The 22,791-nt window shown below is 36.0% G+C and overlaps 1 protein-coding gene across 1 annotated transcript in view; it reads right to left on the bottom strand.

Annotated features, from left to right (window-relative positions):
- Positions 1-22,791, bottom strand: part of LOC121375225 (adhesion G protein-coupled receptor L3-like) — a 90,062-nt gene that overhangs the window by 66,488 nt on the left and 783 nt on the right. The gene's annotated exons all lie outside the window — the stretch shown is intronic.

Raw genomic sequence — 22,791 nt, 5'->3', positions numbered from 1 at the left:
TGGTGGCAGTATAAAACAAACCTAATACAGTAACAGAGAGTACCGGTATTCAGGGCTGGCGAGTGTGAGACCTAGCTCCGAGTGAGACCTAGTAACTCCGATTCAGGGCTGGCGAGTGTGAGACCTAGCTCCGAGTTTGGTGGCAGTACAAAACAAACCTAATACAGTAACAGAGTACCGGTATTCAGGTGCACAAAAAGGACACTTTTACTTTTTAAAAAAGCCATGTTTCTTACTTTTCCATGGAAAGAAAGAAAGAAATGTTTTATTTAATGATGCACTCAACACATTTTATTTACGGTTATATGGTGTCAGACATATTACTTTTCTCTGGGTGCAACTGCCCCCTTGCATCCACATTAAGTTTAATAAGTATGGTGCTGTTCGTTCATAATGAATCATATTCTTTGAGATAAATTAGGATATGTGTACACTTGTATATTATACAACCTTTCAAATACAACACTCATGCAGTCTAACATTATTTTTGAAGCTATCTTAGTGCTAGTAACTCATAAAACCAACATAAGTTATGATGTCACTATGGCATGTGCTGTAGTGATCAGACAGCCTACAATGGTTTTATAATTTCATAGCTTCAACAATGCCTAGCTAGTGATTTAACATGTAATAGTGAACTATTTTATCCATGTGCACGGGTGTAGGAAGGTGCCAAAAGGGGGCGGGGGTCACAAACAAAAATATATAAATACATGTATAAATATATAAAAACCATCGCTGCTGCTAAAAAGTGGGGGGCACATCCCACACACACACTTCCTACACCAGTGATGTATATACTTTGCTACAAAATGGAACAGTTTATTTCAATTTCTCAGGTGTATGTAAATAAATAACGTTTGATAAATTATTAATAATTAATCAAAACACAGATTTATAACAATGGATACATATGTCAATGTAATTAATCATATTTTTAATTTAAAAACTGACAATCACGAAAACTTCTAACTACTACTGTACAGCTCTTTACTAGTAAATACCTCCATCTGCAGCCTGCAGCCCAGGTAATGAAACATATACCTGTCTGCGACCTGAATCAGGCCGCGCTTGATTGATTCCCTGTCGGGTTTCACTAAAGAACAAGTTAGGGATGAAATCTAGACAGATAGCTTCTTCCTGTGTGTAAGCTGGACCAACATGTGTGGCATGCTGGGCCCCATGCAAATACCAGACAGTTAGGAGATGACAGATGACAGCCAAGGAAATCTCAACAACAATGGCGGTTATTTTTTAACTGCTGTGTCTTTTGTTGAAAAAATTTGCAAGAATGAATCAAAATCAGGGAGGGACAGTGTTCGCAAGACAGTGATACAGAGAAAAATTACATGTTTTGCAGATCAAATTTCAGTGTTAACTTTTTAGGTATTTGTGGGGTGTTTTTTACTGCAAAAATTCCATAACGTTTTGTGTAATTTGAGACTGTGACATATGCAGCATTGAGCTAGAAACGTCCAAATAAAAGTATATTATTTATAAAAATAGGTCATATTCGGGAACATTTTGTTTTTAAAATCTTGCTTAGCAATATTTCTAGTCAATTAAAAATTGATTAGCAACTACTGTTTAGTTTTTTAAAATCTCCGACACTTGTTTAGTGAAACGAAATGATACTGAACAAAATGTTCCCTTCATATAGATTATTAATAATTGTTAAACCCATTTTTATAAATAACTGCATCAAAGTTAATCATTTGCATGCTAAAAATAATGCAATTATTTTCAAAAATAACATTTTAACTTTCAACTTTCAAATTATACTGACATTATAAAAGTACATGTTTAGGACTTGCCCTATCAGTAACTTACAAACTGTTAAATTATCAAAATCATGTAAATTTATGTTTTCCATTTTAAGGTCTAATGGCTGCAAACAGAACCCTCTCCCCAGAAATTGCACCTAAATATTAAATAACATTCTACATACATATACATACTGGGGTCATACTCATAGAGAAGTCAGCATGCTATACTGACGAAAATCACAACCCAACCCCATTTCAAGATTCACCCTATGGGCATGTCAACATAACTAATTACCAATTATTGTAATACACCATTTTCTACAATCATGATTATCAACAATACTTTACTCAGGATGCGACAAGCACCGCTTCATTAGTCACTGTCTTCTATTAATTTACATCATGTCTAGATAGCATGTCGTCAGTGTGGACAACCTGTGTTTAAGGAGATACATTGTCTATGGATGACCCGTCATTCAACAAAACATGTCAAACCAGAGTCTAGAACAATGACCATAATTGAGGTGTGTTACCCAATCTCATTCAGTCTGGACCAGGGAACTGCCTGTACTGAGAGCAAGGCAGCCGATAATTGTCCTAGCTGATTGAATTGTTGTCACTGTCAGACCTCGTTAGGAGAAACAGTTCATCAAAATACAGAAGACCCATGATGAATGGTGTGCTAATTAACACTTATAACAAGTTGCAGACATTTGAGTAGAGTCAGGCATTAATTGTTTTGGTTTAAACAATATTTATTATCACCACATTTGCAATTTGGGGATGAGCCAATAGGCGTACACCTACATGCATGTATATTAAGGTATCTCCCTAACTGTTTACAAATACAAAATGTTTCATTTGTTGTCAAGATTGCAAATATAATTATTTGATATTTACAAATTACAGCCATGTGATTCTGAAGCAGATGTACCTATAGTAATATGGTACATAATACATGGGGATAATAATTTACAGTTTTATATAACAATTATTTAACATTATATATATATATTTTATGAATTAATTTTTTAAATTTATTATACATATAATATTCAATATTCTATTGAGATTGGTTTGAGGGAGGGATAAAATTTATTAATGATTTAGTTAACGAGATTAGTAAATTTTTAACTTATAATGAATTTAAACAAGTTTTTAATATCAATACTAATTTTGTTAACTTATCAAGGTGTAATTAATGTGGTAAAACAATATTTTAAATTGTGTAAAGTTGAACTGAAAAATAAATTGCTGTTTCCCATATTACCATATAATATTAGAAAGTTAAATATAACAGTTAGAGGAAGTAAACATTACTACAATATTTTACTAAATTCGTCATTCTCAAAATCAGCATACAATTTAAAATGGGAAAACATTTTTAATTGTATTTTTTCAGAATCTGATTGGAAAATAATAAATATAATTCCTTTATGCTGTACTGATAGTAGTGAATTGCACTGGTTTCAGTTTAAAATAATTCATAATATACTTCCTGTTAATACCTACTTATATAAAATTGGTTATATTTCTTGTCCGAAGTGTAATTTTTGTAATTTAGAACTTGGTACAATTACCCATTTATTTTGGGAATGCACTTTAGTCAACTCAATTTGGAATGATATTCAGAACTGGATTCATGTAAAAACGGGTAGCAATATTAAATTTAATAAAGAAAATGTAATTTTTGGCTTTAAAACTAGAAATAATGATCCCATTAATGCCATTGTACTCGTTACAAAACACGTAATATTTAAAAGTCATTTTAATGCATATGTACCCAGTTTGAAATGGATCCAAAAAGAGTTGACTGAGTACTATTATGTTACAAAAGCAGCGGCTTTTTCCGCGTGCAACTATGATAAATTCACAAAATGTTGGTCAATTTGTTACAATATATTTACAACCTAGATTGTATTTCTTCTCTTCTTTTTTTGATACTTATTGTCTCCTTAGTCTCCTTTTGATTTTTTCATACATGTATGTCTGATTGTCAGTCACATATATTCTATCTTAGCTAAAAAAAAAAAAAAAAAAAAAAAATATATATATATATATATATACATATAATATTATGTGCTTTTAAAATACTGTATTTATTTTGTTTAATTGTAATTGTTTGATTCAGGTTTCTAGAGGAATTAAAAGGACGCCTTTAAAACCAAAAGTAATTTTTTGGCTGGGTTAATACATATATACATCCTATTACTTAGTTGGAAGAGTGTCGGTGTGCATTGGTTTTAATTACATGTTGTATAATAAACATGAATGGTAACATGTATTTCATCAAATTCATTTGTAATTATCACAATTAATCTTTATAAATACTGAAAATGGAGTGGGTAGCCATATGAACATAGTTAACAGGGGAAGGTTGAGTAACATCATGCAAGGTTATGTAACAGTTTTATGATGAGTTCTTAGTAAATTAGGCCTCTTAGAAAGCTTTTAGACTGACAAAGAAATTAAATGCACATTGTTGAGACCCCAGTGATGAACACATTTTTCCAATAAACAGAATTATGTAATAATTTGTCATTTTGAATTCGGTAACAGTTTCATAAGTGCATTACTGTTTATAATAAATTAAACCATATGACGTGAAATTACATAATTTCCACTGACTGTCAATTTGAACAGGGTGTTTTTAATGTTCCATTTATTTCAACTATGGCAAACTTAATTAAAGTATAACAAAACAAAATTCCTAATTTGAAGCTACTGACTCTAATCTATTGTTTAATTATTACCAAGAAAATAACCATATAAAATAATTTTCAAAAATAAAATATTATTCCTATTAACCCTTTTTTCAGCAGGAAGGCGGGACGTAACCCAGTGGTACAGCGCTCACTCGTTCGATGCGTGGTCGGTCTGGGATCGATCCCCATCAGTGAGCCCATTGGGTTATTTCTCGTTCCAGCCAGTGCACCACGACTGGTATATCAAAGGCCATGGTATGTACCACCTTGTCTGTGAGATGGTGCATATAACAGATCCCTTGCTGCTAATTGAAAAGAGTAGCCCATGAAGTGGCGACAACGGGTTTCCTCTCTCAATATCTGTGTGGTCCGTAACCATATTTCTGACACCATATAACCGTAAATACAATGTGTTGAGTGTGTCATTAAATAAAACATTTCTTTCTTTTTTTTTTTTTACCGCATGTAACAGAAAGATCCTTTGCTGCTGAATGAAAAAAAATGTAGCAGTTTTCTTCTGAAGTCTACTCGTCAAAATTACCAAATGTTTGACATCCAATAGCCAATAATAACTAAATCAATGTGCTCTAGTGGTGTTGTTAAACAAAACAAACTTTAAGTACTGTAACAGAATATTTTTTATTTGTTTGGCATAAAGATATTTTTAACAATCAAGTCTCTCCCCTTGCCATCATGCCAACAAAAGACATGTTTGTTGTGTGACGCACCAAGCAGCAATTAACACAGTGTAATCAGCAGGTAAAGGGTAATGAATATGGTATAATGATGCCTCCACAAAACATCTGGTCTAGATAAATAAAGTCTGTTGTGTTTAACAACACTGTTAGAGCAGATTGACTAATTAATCATCTGCTATTGTATTCAATGCCAAACATACTGGGTAATTCTGACATGCAAATGTAAACTTCAGAAGGAACAAGTTCCATTTTTTATTGGTAGCAAGGGATCTTTTAAATGTACTTTTCCACATAGAACAGGTTGGGCTGTAACCCAGTGGTAAACTACTTGCCTGATGCACAGTCAGTTTAAGATCAGTCTCCATCAGTAGGTTATTTCTCGTTCCAGCCAGTGCACCACGACTGGTATATGATATATGACTGGCTGTGGTATATGATATCCTGTGTGTGTGAGGATGCATATAAAATATCCCTTGCTACTAATAGAAAACTATATATGTCGAAATTGTTGGAAAGGGGGGAAAACTCAATGGGTCCACCAATGAGATTCGATCCTAGATGTCCCCACCACCACCACCACCCACATGACCTCGGGTAAGTTCTCTACCTACTGAGCTAAATCCTTGCCCTTGGTAAAGATAGTGAACAAAGACACCTGCCAGCATTACATACTTGCTTCATGCATCATTACACAGACAGAACACATGTTACATGTATGGCATTTGATTTACTAATGACAAATAACTAGTTGGAATCATCCAATAATTCTAGTAAGGGGACCAGATGCTGCTAGCTATTACATTGCAGGCAGGAGCCTTATTATGAAATCAAAACCATAAAAACTCCAGATAATTGTCCCAATTACCGTGTTAAAAAGTTTACCTGTGTCAAGTTTGCTCTTTTTTCTTTTTTTATACATGTGGAAGTAACACACCTTTGACAATAAAGCAATCCACAGAGTTGTATACTTCCTAGCAAACAGGTCTCATTCAGCAGACGGCTTACAACAGTGTTTATCTTTGTCAATGTGCACAGACAACAGTTAGCCTGTATACAGGCTTGGCTCGTTTACCTGGCAAATGTATGGACAGGCAACAAACAACGATTTTTTTTATGTGTGTACACATAATAAATGTGAGATGGGAACGATGAAAGCACAACTATATAAACATGCTAACTACCACACCGAACCGGATGATCATGTACTGTGTGTATCATGCACTCTGGTTTTCCAGGATAAACTAGTATACAGCACCAGATCATAATATGTACATCTGGGATTCAGTGTAACATATTTGTACATGTGCAGGTGTTCATATGGCTACACCAAGTTGATTATCCGGCTCCACCAAGTTGAGACCATTTCCTCAAGCCTTTAATTTAAGTTTACCATTCTGCACATGTATGTATGTACATGATTATACAGGTTCAGTATCTGGCTCTATTTCCAGTGAGGGGCGAGACATAGCCCAGGGGTGAGACATAGCCCAGGGGTAAAGTGCTCACTTGATGCAGGGTCTGTTTGTGATCAATCCCTGTCAGGGAGCACATTGGGCTATTTCTCGCTCCAGCCAGTGTACATCAAAGGCTGTGGTATGTGCTATCCTGTCTATGGGATGGTGCATATAAAAGATCCCTTGCTGCTAATCGAAAAGAGTAGCCCATGAAGTGGCAACAGTGGGTTTTCTCCGTCAATATCTGTGTGGTCCTTCACCATGTGTCCGATGCCATATAACCGTAAATAAAATATGTTGAGTGTGTTGTTAAATAAAACATTTCCTTCCTTCCTTCTAGCCAAACATTTGTGACGCCCAATAGCCGATGTTTCATTGTCATTCATTTTATTGCTTGATCGAATTTATTTGTTTTTATTTCCATTATTTTATATCTTGGAAAAATTTAATTATTACAATATAAATATATTTTCAAATACACACATGCATCATAAACACTGTACCATAAGCTGTTTCTTAAATATAATATCTGAATTTCTAATTAGAATCACAAACAGAAACTGCTGCAGTGTCATCTGCCGGACAGGACACACTTAATGAATGAGCTCCACCGAGGTGGAAAATAGGATGGACAACCAACATGGTGGTGCCATGATGCAGATAAGCTGCCCCAAGTGTCACTTCCAGTCAGAGTCAATAGCACATTGTCCACCAGCTTTTCACTGGTCAATAATACACTAGGTGAGCTTTAGCGGATTTCAAGATAGGGGATTATATTCATAAAATTTAGCGGTGACTTTATTAATACACTGGTGGGCTGTCGACAAAATGGTGTCGAATGATCTGATAGACAAGATGGTGTAAAAACATCTGATAAGACTTGACAACAGCAGATGATACAGCCACAGGCATATATGTGTTTGTTATGTGAACTGACAATAGATCAAATGATAATATATATCTGCATCTAGGTTTCAGATAACGACATTCATGTGTACTATATATGTATGTATATGCAGGGCTCACATGTAACTGTAGTCAGGTGGTAAATTGCCGAAGTGCCCCAGTCATATGCTCCAATGCCTTGAAAGTCATCATACACAAACATGACTCCTCAAAAGTTGTTTCATTACAAAAACATGAAACTGTTTGCACTTATTTATTTTGAATGGGTGCTGTTGTGTTATATTAATATACTTGCTGAACTTCGCCTTTTTGCCCTGCCTTTTGGCCACAATGCACTAAATAAAAGTCTCCATCAGTATGCAATATACAGTAACATGTAATTAATGTATATATGCAGACCAAACTGGTATAATATGCATTTATGCACACTGATGTAACCCAGTGGTAAAGCACTCGCCTGATGTGCAGTCAGTCTGGGATCAATCCCCACTGATGGGCCCAATGGACAATTTCTCATTCTAGCCAGTATACCATGACTGGTATACCTATGGTCATGGTATGTGCTATCCTGTCTGAGAGATAGTGCATATAAAATGTTTGACAACCAAATAGCCGATGATGAATAATTCAATATACTCTCTAGTGGTGCAGTTAAATAAAACAAATTTTAACTTTATTTTTTTTTCTCGTACCACAGCTTTTGAAATATTAATAACAGAAAACCACTGCCATGTACAGCAGCAAGCCAATCAACCAATAACAAATAACTACATTAAATCACTCCGGACATGATAAAACTCTTCCAAGTTTAATTTTCCTACAATGGCTTCATTGGAGAAGCCCGTCTCACTAAGGAGAAGCCTTAGACTTGAGATAGTAATCACTTAAGAATGCCATGAAGTTTCTTTCAGCTCCAAGTGTCCACCTTAATCCTGACTGACAGTCACCTCAGCTCGTCCAATTTCCTACTGGGGACAGGTGAGACAGCCTAATCAGGGTTATTAGTGGGGCCCGGGTTGATGGACACCCTCGCAAGTCGCCTAGCCGAGCTTTTCTCATGCTCACCATTGTCCACGCACACTCCACGGTTAAATGGAGAGAATTGTATCAAGTCACAGAGACAATTACAGACATGCCAGAAGTAAAGAAATCAATGTCTGTGCAAATTGTTTTAAAACACTTGCTGTGCAGTATGAGTTTTTTGTTTAAAATGACTTTTTTTTCTCGATCAGAATAGATTTAAATATGGGTTTGCGTAAATATGGTGCACCCAATGCCATAGGTAATGGGGTGGAATTGGAGGAGGTATTTTTTCCAGCAGTAATTACCCATGATCAGTATTGCTAAAAACCAGTTTCTCTGGCCATGCATGCTTTTCGTGTTACAGTACATTCATTAGGGTGGAATGAGGGTAGGATTATTTTCCAATCCATTATCAAAGCCCCCATGTATTACCCCACCCCACCCTCAGCATTTCTTAAATTTTGTATTGGAAATCTATTTTTACAGCCAATGAACACATTAACATGTAATTTCTATCCAAGATGGAAAGTAGTGGGAATGGATGGAAAAGGTGGCACAGAAAAGAATTAACAAGTCTTTTATTGCATACACACAAGATCACAATTCAGTGGTAAAAGAGGTATACAATTTTACAAATAAAAATAAAGACAAATTGCAAATTTTGATTTGACTTTACAACCTCTATATTTGTCAACAAGCAGGCCGGGGGCCTAATTCACAAAGGTCTCTTAGGCTCTGCTAGACAACAAAGCATCTTCTTTGCAAGTCTTAACACTGCACTACGAGATCGTAAAGTTGCAAGAGTTTAGTGAATTAGGCCCCAGCTATCAAGCTTGCAAGCAGTCATATGGCTGTCACAGTAAGAGCAACGCAGCCGTAAGAAGCCAACATGATAAAAGGCTTTCATTAAAACCCTGGTTATGTCAAAGACCTAGCAACATGGAGGGTTCTCCTGGCAACCGCCAGTTATCCATCTCAGACAATGACAAATTCCTCGTCTATGAGAGGATTTTTATCACGATCTCTCAAAACCAATAATGACAATATTCCTGCAAGACAGCATGACCCGGCACTTGGAAGTGGTGTCACTGCAGTGCTAGCAGAACAAAAGTGGCTGAGCTGTTATTTCGTGAAATTGCCACGTACAAATTGAAGTTGCATTTGGCAAATATGCTTCACTTCAGCATACAAATATGTGCAACATCTTCACTGAAGTGCCAACTTTAAAGTTAACTTGTTTAGCAAGTCTTTATTTGCATTTTGTTCATTTGGCTAAGAAAATTAAATAAAGACAGAAGCATTTAAGAGCTTATAGGTCAAATACAGATGTACTGATGTTCCATTTCAAAACATAGTGAATTCAAAAATCAATAGTGTACATGCACTTACGGGGTCTTTTTGCAATTTGTCTTTTTGTTAAGGGAAATGATTAAATGGGTTGTGTGTATCTGCATCAAAATTCTAGTACACTAGAGTATACAAATGTAAATTTGCATATAAATAATGCCTCAATTTCCTTTGGTCATGACTTTGTGTGGTGTTATTTTACTTCTGCATGTATATTGATTGATCCATACAATTCAGGTGTCATTTGTAGTACATATCATTATCTTCATTATTCGTACCAGTAACATGTTATTGATTTAGTGCTTTTGTGGTCATATTATGGCTTATCAACAGCTGTATGGCAGCAATATGATCCTTTTGTTCATGCATTTCTCATGCACTTTCTTATTTTTCATTAGTGCATTAAATATAGGACATCATTTACATGGTCATGACAGGCAATTCAAAAATGAAATGGGCTACCTGAATTTGTTTTTGTGTCAACAATAAATGGTTTATGCAAATGTTCTATTGTCAGAGGACTAACATACAGACATTATTGTCATACTGACAGATTAAGAGTAAGAGATTTCTTTCAGTCCATTAGTAATAGTATGACCATTAAAGGCTTAGTAGCTAATGTATTATTTATATAAATGTCAAAATAATTTAAGTCTATACACAGGTAGTAGGAAGCAAGTTAGCAGAAGCTTACTGTAGCTCTGTAGTTGGGCATTACAATGTAGCAAGTTATTGGAAGTATATGTACAATCCAATCTTGGGATAAATTCATTTCCATGGACCTATACTGGAGGTATATGTACAATCCAGTCTTGGGATAAATTCATTTCCATGGACCTATACTTGAGTTATATGTACAAACCAGTCTTGGGATAAATTCCTTTTCATGGACCTATACTTGAGTTATATGTACAATACAGTCTTGGGATAAATTCCTTTCCATGAACCTATACTGGAGTTATATGTACAATCCAGTCTTGGGATAAATTCCTTTCCATGGACCTATACTGGAGTTATATGTACAAACCAGTCTTGGAATAAATTCATTTCCATGGACCTATACTGGAGTTATATGTACAATCCAGTCTTGGGATAAATTCATTTCCATGGACCTATACTTGAGTTATATGTACAAACCAGTCTTGGGATAAATTCATTTCCATGGACCTATACTGGAGGTATATGTACAATCCAGTCTTGGGATAAATTCCTTTTCATGGACCTATACTTGAGTTATATGTACAATACAGTCTTGGGATAAATTCCTTTCCATGAACCTATACTGGAGTTATATGTACAATCCAGTCTTGGGATAAATTCATTTCCATGGACCTATACTGGAGTTATATGTACAAACCAGTCTTGGAATAAATTCATTTCCATGGACCTATACTAGAGGTATATGTACAAACCAGTCTTAGGATAAATTTATTTCCATGGACCTATACTGGAGTTATATGTACAAACCAGTCTTGGGATAAATTCATTTCCATGGACCTATACTGGAGGTATATGTACAAACCAGTCTTGGGATAAATTCATTTCCATAAATCTAGATCTATATATGTTATTTCCTGTTCCAGACAGCACACATAGTGCTCCATGACTCATGATGTCTGGTACATATAAGATAGCAGTATGTGATATCCTGTCTGGAAATAAAGAATCACCAATTGCTCAATTCAGAAGAAAAGGCCTACATATGTTAACTGAACATGTGAAGACAGGCTTCTTATTCTTTAGCACCACTAGAGCATATTGCTTTATTAATCATCAGCTACTGGATGTCAACTTCATTTTTATTTTTACCTGGTATCCAGCAGCATTGAAGAGGTTTTTTTCAAAAACTTGTCATGTCCAAAATTGTGGGAAAATTAATGGAGATATAATGACAAAAACTACATGTTTGGTGTGCTATGCAAGGTTACAAGCAATTTTATACTAAAATAGATAAAGCTAAATATAGACAAAGTTAAACATGCAACTGAAAAATGTTTTTTCTCAAGCTGACAACTCTTCAATTGCTGTCTACTATTGCTAACATGGCACTAAAAATACTTTTTCATGTTTCTTAATTTTATCAAATCAGGCCTGGTGCTAATAAAATGTTTAGAGTCTAAGACAATCAAGCTGACAACAGTGGTTCAAATCCCGTCAAAGCTGGCTCACACATTCATTCATCTTTCTCATCTATCACCCTCTGCCTATCATTCTCATTATCTTAATAGAAAAAAACTTTCCAATTTCTCCCACAATTTCAATCTGTTTCAACCCTTTCTGTCAGTTTCCTCAGACTCTGTCTTCTGAGCTGTCCACACCATCGCCTAGCTGTCTGAACTTCCTCCATGGGTGCAGTCTCTGTGTATTCCCCTGCACCCACCTGGCATCCTCATCCTCTGCCACTAATAAAGTTGGTCTGACCCACGGCACTAACTAACAACCTCCGGTAGTAAGGGTGCATAGTAGGTGGTTACAAGTGCCTCTTAACAATGCCAAAGTAACTACTGAACACTCCCCGAAGTGGTCAGACTAAGCTCATAGCTAAAAAGCTGATGGGGAATGGCAGGTGTGTGGCACAGACAGCCACAAGAGACAAGCACCTGTCACGGTTGGAGAGACAAGGACTGGGATATGGAGGTGGACAGCGAAAGAAGTTGAAAGATAGGAGGAGTTGCTAGATCAGGAAGAAATGAAATGGTATTCAAAGGAGAGAAAGGAAAGGGGGCAGTGGGATAAAATAATAATAATAAGAGTTTGAGACGTGAACATCATGGTAACGCTATAGAAATTGTATGTGTGTGATGTCATTAGAGACCGAGTCTGGACTGTATAAAAGTTTTATAAGCACGGACCCTGATTAAATTCAGTTTTAAATGCCTTAAAACTATATTCTTTTTTGTGACGGAATGTGCTGTAAATTGCAAATTAGTTTTTTAATTAAAAAATCTGCACATTAGATCAAGTGCCACAATTACCAGGGGTCTGACACCTACAGGCAACACTGATTCATTAAATGATGTTTTATATAAAAACATGTCTATATGATCATGTACACATACTTTTTACTTTGCCCTTTATTTAACGTAACACCGTGAGTTATGACTAACATTACACCATGTGTTACTAACAGGACATAAAGTGCATAGGAACATGTAGCTTACAGCAATATGACAAGCCAATGAGTAACAATAGCTTGTGACAAAAATAACTTATTGTTTCTAACTGATAACAATACTGCCATAGGGTAGTCATCCGTAGTTTTCAACAATCTTATCAGCCTACACCATCTGCAGTCCTTTGAAGGAAGGCGTTTGAGGCAATGGACACTTACAAAATAATGATGTAGACATTTCAATTAATAGTGATCTTTTATGTACTCTTTCTGTGGAGATTGAATGGCACACAGATTCTTCTTCAAGCATATATATGTCATTTGTAATTACCAAAAATGGTAAATGTAAAATGGATGACACACTGCAGTCTGTAGTATATTTGTACAAATCACACTAATTTCCAAGGGCACAACAGGTTTTGTGTCTGTTCTGAGCACACTGTAAGATCTTTTTAGTGCAGTAATGTTAATAACAGCTTGTATATATGTAGAGTTGTACATATTCAGAAATGCTTTTCAAGTTGTTTTAATCTAATCACAGCTTAACATTCCATTGATTTTGAGGTGACATGGTTTGAGATTAGCATACTTAATTTGGGCTTTCTTATTTTGGGCATACGATATATTGCTGTGGATTAGCCGACTCCTTGGATAAGCCAACCTCTTAGTTTGACCCTAAATATCAAATACAAAATCATCGGACTTGTGTATAAGATGAAGTCATCTTTTGTCCAGTTGCATGTTGTATTGTATACATGTATTTTTTTTAAAGGGAGGGTTGGTGTCAAAATGGCATTGAGACTTGTCAGTTACATAGACATTTGATGGTATTTGTTGACAGCAAAATCCCACAACTTACCAGTAGTTATGTTTATATCTTGTTTCTTTGAGATTATAAAAATCAGGTTAAAACATTCACAGCAAGTAGGCAGTCTTGTGTACACTGTACAAAAATGTTTTGGCATCAAATTAACAGCCACTGAGTAAACGCAAATCTCATCCAGAATGGTAGTAGAACGTACATCCCAGGACTCAAACTTAATGACAGCACAGACCGCAATTGCCGTCATTGAGATATAATTTGTTGTGGGTCGGGTGCGTCACCAGCAGTAATTGTGTGCCGCTTGATAAAAATTAATGCCATCAATAAAACTCCTCAACAACAGCAAAATGATAATATCTGGTGTACTTTATCTGCCAGTATTTAACATTTGTACATTTATAATATGTCTATATGCAACAAAATAACCTTTCAGTCATATTAATTGTTGCAAAAGTGACCGTTTAAAACATTGCCAGAGGCAGGCTAAAAATTGTCATAGGTTGGCCATTTTACCCAAGGCAATTTTTTTTTTAAATGTCGTGGGTAGTAAATTCTTAAATTCGAGCCCTGATATCCACATCAGTTGTTTTATACAGATAGGCCAAAGATATATTGAGTTAATTAAAGATTACAAATTATTGACTTTAAAATCAAGTAATATCAGGTACACATGTTTGAACCTCAAAGCAATATGCCAGGGTACCATAAAATTATATTTTGCTTAATTAAGATAATGCATGTATCTTTTCATCCTGGGAACTAATCTCTCACGGTGTCAGCATTGAGTCTGTGCCCCTGATGGATGTGCCTGAACCTTACATGGACACGGACACACTAATTGTCAGTCTGCATCCACCTATCAGCATAATGCAGTGAAGCAGACGCCAATCTGAAGATGATAAAAACCTCTAACTAGACCTGTCAGAGGGATCAAAGCAGGCCTCAGCCATGTTGATTCAGGAGACAGGAGCTGTACAAATGACCATCTAGAGACTCGTCTATTTCACACAACACTGGGTCACATAGACCCCCAGAACGCTGGATCACAGACCTGCAGGCTACACAAGACCTGATAGCATCTCCTCATCATCATTAACCCAGGGGCTGACCAGCTCGTTATGTCGTTACACTGGCAATTAGTTGTCCCAGAGAACAGGTAATAATGGCAGCCGAGTTAAAAAATTTCTGTGAGAGATGTTGCCTGAAGCTGTTGTATTAAATGACAAGTTGTATAACAGACAAGTTAATGTGATATTATTAGATAAATAACTACTTGTATTTTGCACAACAGACTATTATTGTAACTAGCTACATGTCCATTTCATTCAACTTATTTTCCTGCTTATATCCAATTAAGGTTCAAGCACGCTGTCCTGGACACACACCTCAGCTATCTGGGCCATCTGTCCAGGACAGTGGGTTAGTTGTTAATTGTTATTGGTTAGTGAGAAAGAAGAGGGTGTAGTGGCCTTACCCAATGAGTCATTAAAACTTGCTGTGGGTGGTAGCCGGTACTGGGCTGTGAACCCTATACCTACCAGCCTTATGTCCGATGACATAACCACAATACCACTGAGGCCGGTACAAGTCCATGTAAGGTTGTGATTATATATATATATATATATATATATATATATGTACATGTATGCTTCAGGCAATGCATGTCAATTATGAATCATTAAATATCTTAATTGCAAATTATTCACTCACATGTCAATATGGTATCATCATAAATCCAGGAAAAATTTCTACTAGAAATATTTAGACAAGGATACAGGAACTCTGTTTCAGTTTTAAATTCTGTTTTTAACTTGCTAATTTGAGCAGTTATCTGGAGTCTTTATGGTTTTGATTTAGTAATAAGGCTCCTGCCTGGGATGTCATAGTTAGCAGGATCTGGTCCTCTTACTAGAATTATTAGATTAAAATGAGCACAATGATTTATTAATCATCGGCTATTGGATAACAAACATGGTAATTCTGACATATAGTCTTAGAGAGGAAACCCACTACTGGTACATTTTTCATTAGTAGGAAAGGATCATTTATATGCACCATCCCACAAACAGGACAGCACATACCACAGCCTTTGATGTATCAGTCGTGGTGCACTGGCCGGACAGCTTCTTTTAAAATCAATGTTTTATTAAATAGCTTTAACAGAACTGACATTGAACAGTACATGTATGTACAGCCATATTAAAAATGCCCATCACTTTTTCTTCTCAAGCTTCAAAATATTGATTTTGTAATTTTTGTATTTCCTGTGTAACAAGCCAGACAGGTTTTATGAAGCATTTCATCTTTTCAACACAACAATGAACATGCCCTGTAGCAAAACAAGTGAAATACTGTAAATTAATCACCTTTAAAAAAAAAAAAACATTTCACGCATGGTGGTGACACCATAATTATTGGCAAATCTATTCCTCTGGGGCATTCCTTTTACAGGAAAACATAAAACATTATTTGGTAACAAAACTGGAAAATGATGTTCAGAACATAAAGGATAATACAAACATATATTTCTTTTAATAAATTGTGTATGCTGTTAGAATCATAAATGAAATGATATTAATAAGAAAAATGTTTTAAAAGCATTTTAACATTTCGTCAGGCAGATTATTTATATATAGTTCTAATCATGTTCATTGCATGTTTTATGTTATCTTCAACTAAGTGGATTTGAATTAACACTCGGTGCCAAGTAAAAGCTTTTTTCACCATCACAGAAACACATCTGCACAATGTGGCTCCAATTTTTCTCTCCCCATGACTATCTTTTAATGCATTTTATTAGATTTCCACCTCAAAGACAAGTGCTCTTTCACTGAAGGGAATACACACATCTGAGGAAACGTAAGCCCGACAGCCAATTTCAGGATATTTCCGATTCAGTGTTTACAAAGTTAAAAGATCCCGTGTTAAAGAAACAGGCTTTTTTGTTGCACATGTACAATGTATACACTGGGTCAGGGTTTTTATTCTCTCTGGGATATGAACTGCCCCATTATAATGAGAACTGGATGCTTTAAGCTGTTGATAAATGTTCAGTATATGAAATTCTATATATATATTTACAGATTGTCTGTTATTTCTTTTACATTCATCTGGGTATGAATAATGAAAAAAATCATTCGCAAACTGTGTGATTTGGCAAAGTCCCATGATAGATTCATGAAAAATTTACGCTTTTTTGTTTAATGACACCACTAGGTCACATTGGTTAATTAGAAATTGGTTATTGGGTGTCAAAGGCAGTGTTCGAGATTAACGGTATCCCGATATCCCAGGGATACCAGAATTTAATTTTGGATACTGAAGTTAGGTCAAGGTATTTTCGAGCTCGTGTCCAGTCTAATGCTATGCCGTAACAATATCTCCCCAAGCTCATACCCAGTCTAATGCTACACTGGAGCAATAGCGGTGTAGCAATAGACTGGGAATCGCTAAGTCGCTATTGTTTTTGTTGGATGTTTCCTCCCTTAAAATTTTATTTGAGATATTGATTCCACATATGCATGAAATTGATACAGGTAGGTTTATCATTAGTAATGTCAGAAACACTTATAGATTACTGCTAAATATTACTTCATGTCATTATTACGCAAAAATAGATGCAGCAAATATTTCTGCAGATTCTGTTTGATTGCCAGTTTCACAAATTCCATGATTTCGATTGCGGTGTAGCAATAGACTGGGAACGAGAACAGTTTTGTCCAAGTTTGTACGATGTTATTTATGAATTTCATTTAAGAGGGGTACTAAATTCTCAGGTGGGATACCAGATTTTGAAATGTTAGTATCCAACTGGGATACTGCCCCAAAATTTTAATCTCGAACACTGAAAGGCTGTGGCATGTGCTGTTCCGTCTCTGGGAAAGTACAAATAAAAGATCCATTGTGCTCACTGGAAGAAAGGACATTTTTTATTTAATGATACACTCAACACATTTTATTTATGGTTATATGGCATCAGACACATGGTTAAGGACCACACAGATAGTGAAAGGGGAAACCCACTGTTGCCACTTCATGGGCTACTCTTATTGCCACTTCATGGGCTACTCTTTTTTTCGATTATCAGCAAGGGATCTTTTATATGCACCATCCCACAGACAGGATAGCACATACCATGGCCTTTGATATACTAGTCGTGGTGCACTGGCTGGAACGAGTCACTGGAAGGAGATACATGTACCTATATGGTGGCAATGGGTTTCCTTTAAATTGTCTCCATCAAGATCCAGGATGTAGCTCAGTCGGTTGAGTGCTTGCATGAGGTGTTTGCATCGCAGGATCGAAAAAACCTCAGAGGATCCATTCAACTCATTGGGGTTTTCTCATTCCAACCAGTGTATCATAACTGGACAAAGGCCATGGTTTATGCCTTCCTATCTGTAGGAAAGTGCATATAAAAGATCCCATTCTGCATTAGGTAAAATGTAGCAGGTTTCCTCTGATGACTACGTGTCAGAATTACCAAATGTTTGACATCCAATAGCCGATGATTAATCAATGTGCTCCAGTGATGTTGTTAAACAAAACAAACTAACTTTTTGTCTCCATCCAGACAAAATGTAGCAATAACCATGCATTGCATATTACAAAAAGAACAATAGCTGTACTTCAAAATACACTGAGGTGTCATTACCAATGTACACATATAACATTTTGAACTGTTTAAGCATAATTATCTCATTAAACATGCAAATAAGCAAAACATTAAAATGCTCTAGATAACATTAAAAAAAAAAAAAAAAAGTCATTTCAAACAATTTTTTTACATAAATTTATATTTGTGCATGTACATTGAGCTAAAGACTCTTGACAAGACTTGTTTCATTTTAACGAGTTTTACACACATCGAATCTGACAGCATGATTGCACCGAAGCTCGACACTTGCTAGAAGACAGCACAGCCTAACACCGCTCGTTATGCAACTTATATGATTAGAGTAATCAGGTTTGGGGGCTCTGGAGACAGATAAAGCCTGATAATCACTTTACAAATGTAATTCCATTACACTTAGGAGGACGAAGATGGGCAAATCTGTGTTGAGGATGACAGTCCAGGGGATAACCGATACAGCTGGATTCCCTTGAAGAGCCCTAGCTTCAAACTGAATAGCTTAATTATCCTAACATTGTAACAATGTAGACATCTATACTGATGGAATGAAAATAAGGCAACACATAAATAGTAAGAGAAAATACTGACTGCGGTACTTGAACATTAAATAGATATAAGCATGTTAATTCCCGACATCTGACCTGACAGTCCTTTGTGGGCATACATACATACATACATACATACATCATACATCAATACATACTAGCCAGTGCCAGGTCTGCCCACTGTTTCATGCACGTAAGCGGGATCGACCGCGTAGATTGTAGGCCCCATGCATATGGTTGAGTTAAAGAAACTTCCTTTTTATGGAAGCTTCGATAGCTCAGAGCGTATCGTGGTTAGTCTTGCAATTTGCGGGCGAATCGGTGCCACAGGTTCGAGTCCCAGCAACGGCATGGGACAATTTTTGAGGCCAGAAAGGATTTAAGTATCCCCTGCGCCAGTGCGTTAATATCTATGTATGTAATAGTCAACCTCGACATACATACAATATATAGATATTCATACATCAATACATACTGCAACCCAAACCCTCATCTAGATTCCAAGGTGTGCATGTAATTAATTATAGTTCAACAAAAGCTCATTGGAAAGTCTTTAAGCTGCAATGGATGGCAGGATCAGTTAATGTATATATACTGGTTTTTTAAAGGATCTGTTGATGGCCTTGTAATAGCTGACAGGATGGTGGGCTGGAGATGGGGGAACATCACACAAAGATTAAGTGCCTTTTTCAAGACTAGCTCTGGCTCTCGCCAAATTTGCCAGTTGTGAATTTTCAAAGCAGTTGGCAAATTTTATTTCAATTTGGCGAAATAATTTCATGTAATAACTGACATTTGTTAGAAAATAACTGACAATTTCTGCCATTTTTAAAGTTTAATAGACAATTTGGTGAAATAGTTTGCTCACCCAGAGCTAGCCCTGCTTTTAAAAGTAACATTTTAGTCTAAATGGCGAAGCCCCTTTATTTCTGTACCCTAATTCTGTTATTACTGCCACTACCCATTATTTTAAAATAGACACAACCTGCTTTTTGTTTATTTGTTTTGTTTAACAACACCACTAGATCACATTGATTAATTAATCATCAGTTATTGGATGTCAAACACGTAGTAATTATGACTCATAGTCAACAGAGGAAACCCACTACATTTTTCCTAAAATGCAGAAAGGGATGTTTTATATGCACTTTCCCACAGACAGGAAAGCACATACCATGGCCTGCAGTGTAATTACTTCTCATATAAACACCAGAGCTCTATGAATGAATGAATGAATGAATGTTTAACGACACCCCAGACTGGTATGTACTGTCTGGTATATAGGAAATTCTGTATGGCACTCCTATTCATGCAGTAATTAAAATGTATTTGCATATACAGTGAAACCTCTCAAAACAGGACCCTCTGTAAACCAGAATTCCCTCAAAACCGGACATTTTTCACGATCCTTTTTTTTAAATCAGTACAGAACTTAACCTCTCTAAACTGGACACCCCTAAACTTAACCTCTCTAAACTGGACACCCTCTCAAACTTAACCTCTCTAAACTGGATACCCTCTTAAACTTAACCCCTCTAAACTGGATACCATTAAATACCAGACATTTTAATTGGTCCTGAGAGTGTCCAGTTTAGATGGGTTTCACTGTATAAGCATGTGCATGTACAGTGTTCATCTCACAGTTAGAAAGCAGACAATGCCTCACACACAACAGAACATTATCTACACATTGTACCTGCAGTTATTATCCAGCTGAATTCAGCATGCTGACATTTACAAAAGCCAAACAGGGTCACGACTCTTTAACAACTGCTTATCAATGGATCTGGCCGAACTGGAGAGATTCAAATTCCCATTGTAATGTTTCTTTAGTACACACACACACTTCTTTAATACACACACATATAGTGTCTTAGTAATATAGTCATCTGAAGAATGCAGTAAACTGTATAGACATTGATGTATTAAAATCAAGATGAGTGCAAATATCTGTAGTATATTTTGTAATGATATTGAAGCTTCTCCCATAACTGCTAACATTCCTGAGTGATATACCATACAACAATGATGTCAGTCTATGTGTTTTGTTCTTAGTGCATTCAAAACATCTAGGCTATGGGTGGACATTTTTCACAACCTCTGTATACAGTGTGCATGTATTTCTTTTATTGTACCAAATGATGTGTTGGAAATCACAACCCTGCCATGATCTATATATATTTATATACAATGACCTATATTTATCTGACAGTACAGTTGTTTTTGGTCGTGTTTATTTTAGTCATTATTTGTATGAAATTTTCTAGATTATTCAAATGTTTTAATATCAAACATAACACATTATTAACTCTTTTTGTTTTCTTTTTTTAAAGCTTAAACTAGGCATGTGACCTACACTGTATATGCGTTTATGTACTTCTTTTCAAATAAACAATGGATAACCTTAAAAATAAATGTTTTATTAGTTAATAAATGCAAAATAAAAATGAACACATTTATTAATTAATGAGGGGTGGGACGTAGACCAGTGGTAAAAGTGGTTGCTTGATGTGTAGTCGATCTAGGATCGATCCCTGTCGGTAGACCTACTGGGCTATTTCTCGTTCTAGCCAGTGCATCACAACTGGTATATCAAAGGTCGTGGTATGTATTACCCTGTCTGTGGGATGATGCATATAAAAGATCCCTTGCTGCTAATCGAAAAGAGTAGCCCATGAAGTGGCGACAGTGGGTTTCCTCTCTCAATATATGTGTGTTCCTTAACCATATGTCTGACGCCATATAACAGTAAATAAAATGTGTTGAGTGCGTCATTAAATAAACCATTTCCTTCCTTATTCATTAATGGAAGCAGCCATGTGCCTTAGAAGAAATTATTAGTATTAATTACAGTTACTCAAAGCTGGGAAACTCACTACATGTGATGGGATTCTGAAATCTGGTCACGGAAATATAACGAAACATGTAGAACTTTATCAATCATCAAACAGTTTCATTTGTTCAACGTCATCCACTAGAGCACATTGATTTAGTAATCATCAGCTATTGGATGTCAAACATTTGGTAATTCTGACATACAGTCTTAGAGAGAAAACCTGCTATATTTTTCTATTATTAGCAAGGGATCTTTTACAAGCACCAAACCACACAGGACAGCACATACCACATCCTGTAATATACACATTGTGGTGCATTGGCTGGAATGAGAAATAGCTCAATGGGTCCTGCGACTGGGATCGATCTTAGACCAACCACGCATCAGGCGATCACTTTATTACTGGTCTACATCCCGCCCCTTATTATATTCCTCAAATACAATAGCATAACTTGACCAAGCAATGGACTTTTTTTTTATTTTACTAAGATGGTAAATACAAATTAATTATATTAATTATATAGGCCGTACACCATTGGTAAAACTGTCCATGATTTTCAAAATTTTCATGAGCATACAAATTGTACACTTTTGACCACCCTCCCCCATAAAAGTGTACATCCCCAAATGAAAAATATTGATAGACATTTTTAATTTTCCAAAAAAGCCTATGCTGGCCCCTTAACCCCCCCCCCCCCCCCCCCCCCCCCCCCCCCCCCCACGTACAGTTTGTACACTCGTGAAAATGTTGAAAATTATGGATGGCCCCTAACTGCTAGTTTCACAATTCATAATATAGTCAATGTAGATGTATGTGTGAGGTCATCAAGCACGGATCCAGAGGTTACAAGTTGAAGAAGAAAAAAAATCCATTTATTTTAAAAAGCATTCACCTCTAATATATACATTTCCAATTCTCCATTTAAGTTGTGGCAAGTAGACC

This window comes from Gigantopelta aegis, chromosome 6, assembly GCF_016097555.1.
Source record: "Gigantopelta aegis isolate Gae_Host chromosome 6, Gae_host_genome, whole genome shotgun sequence".
Classification (NCBI taxonomy): domain Eukaryota; kingdom Metazoa; phylum Mollusca; class Gastropoda; order Neomphalida; family Peltospiridae; genus Gigantopelta; species Gigantopelta aegis.
Note: the sequence above shows the minus strand (reverse complement) of the source record. Positions and strands in the feature narration are given on the sequence as shown.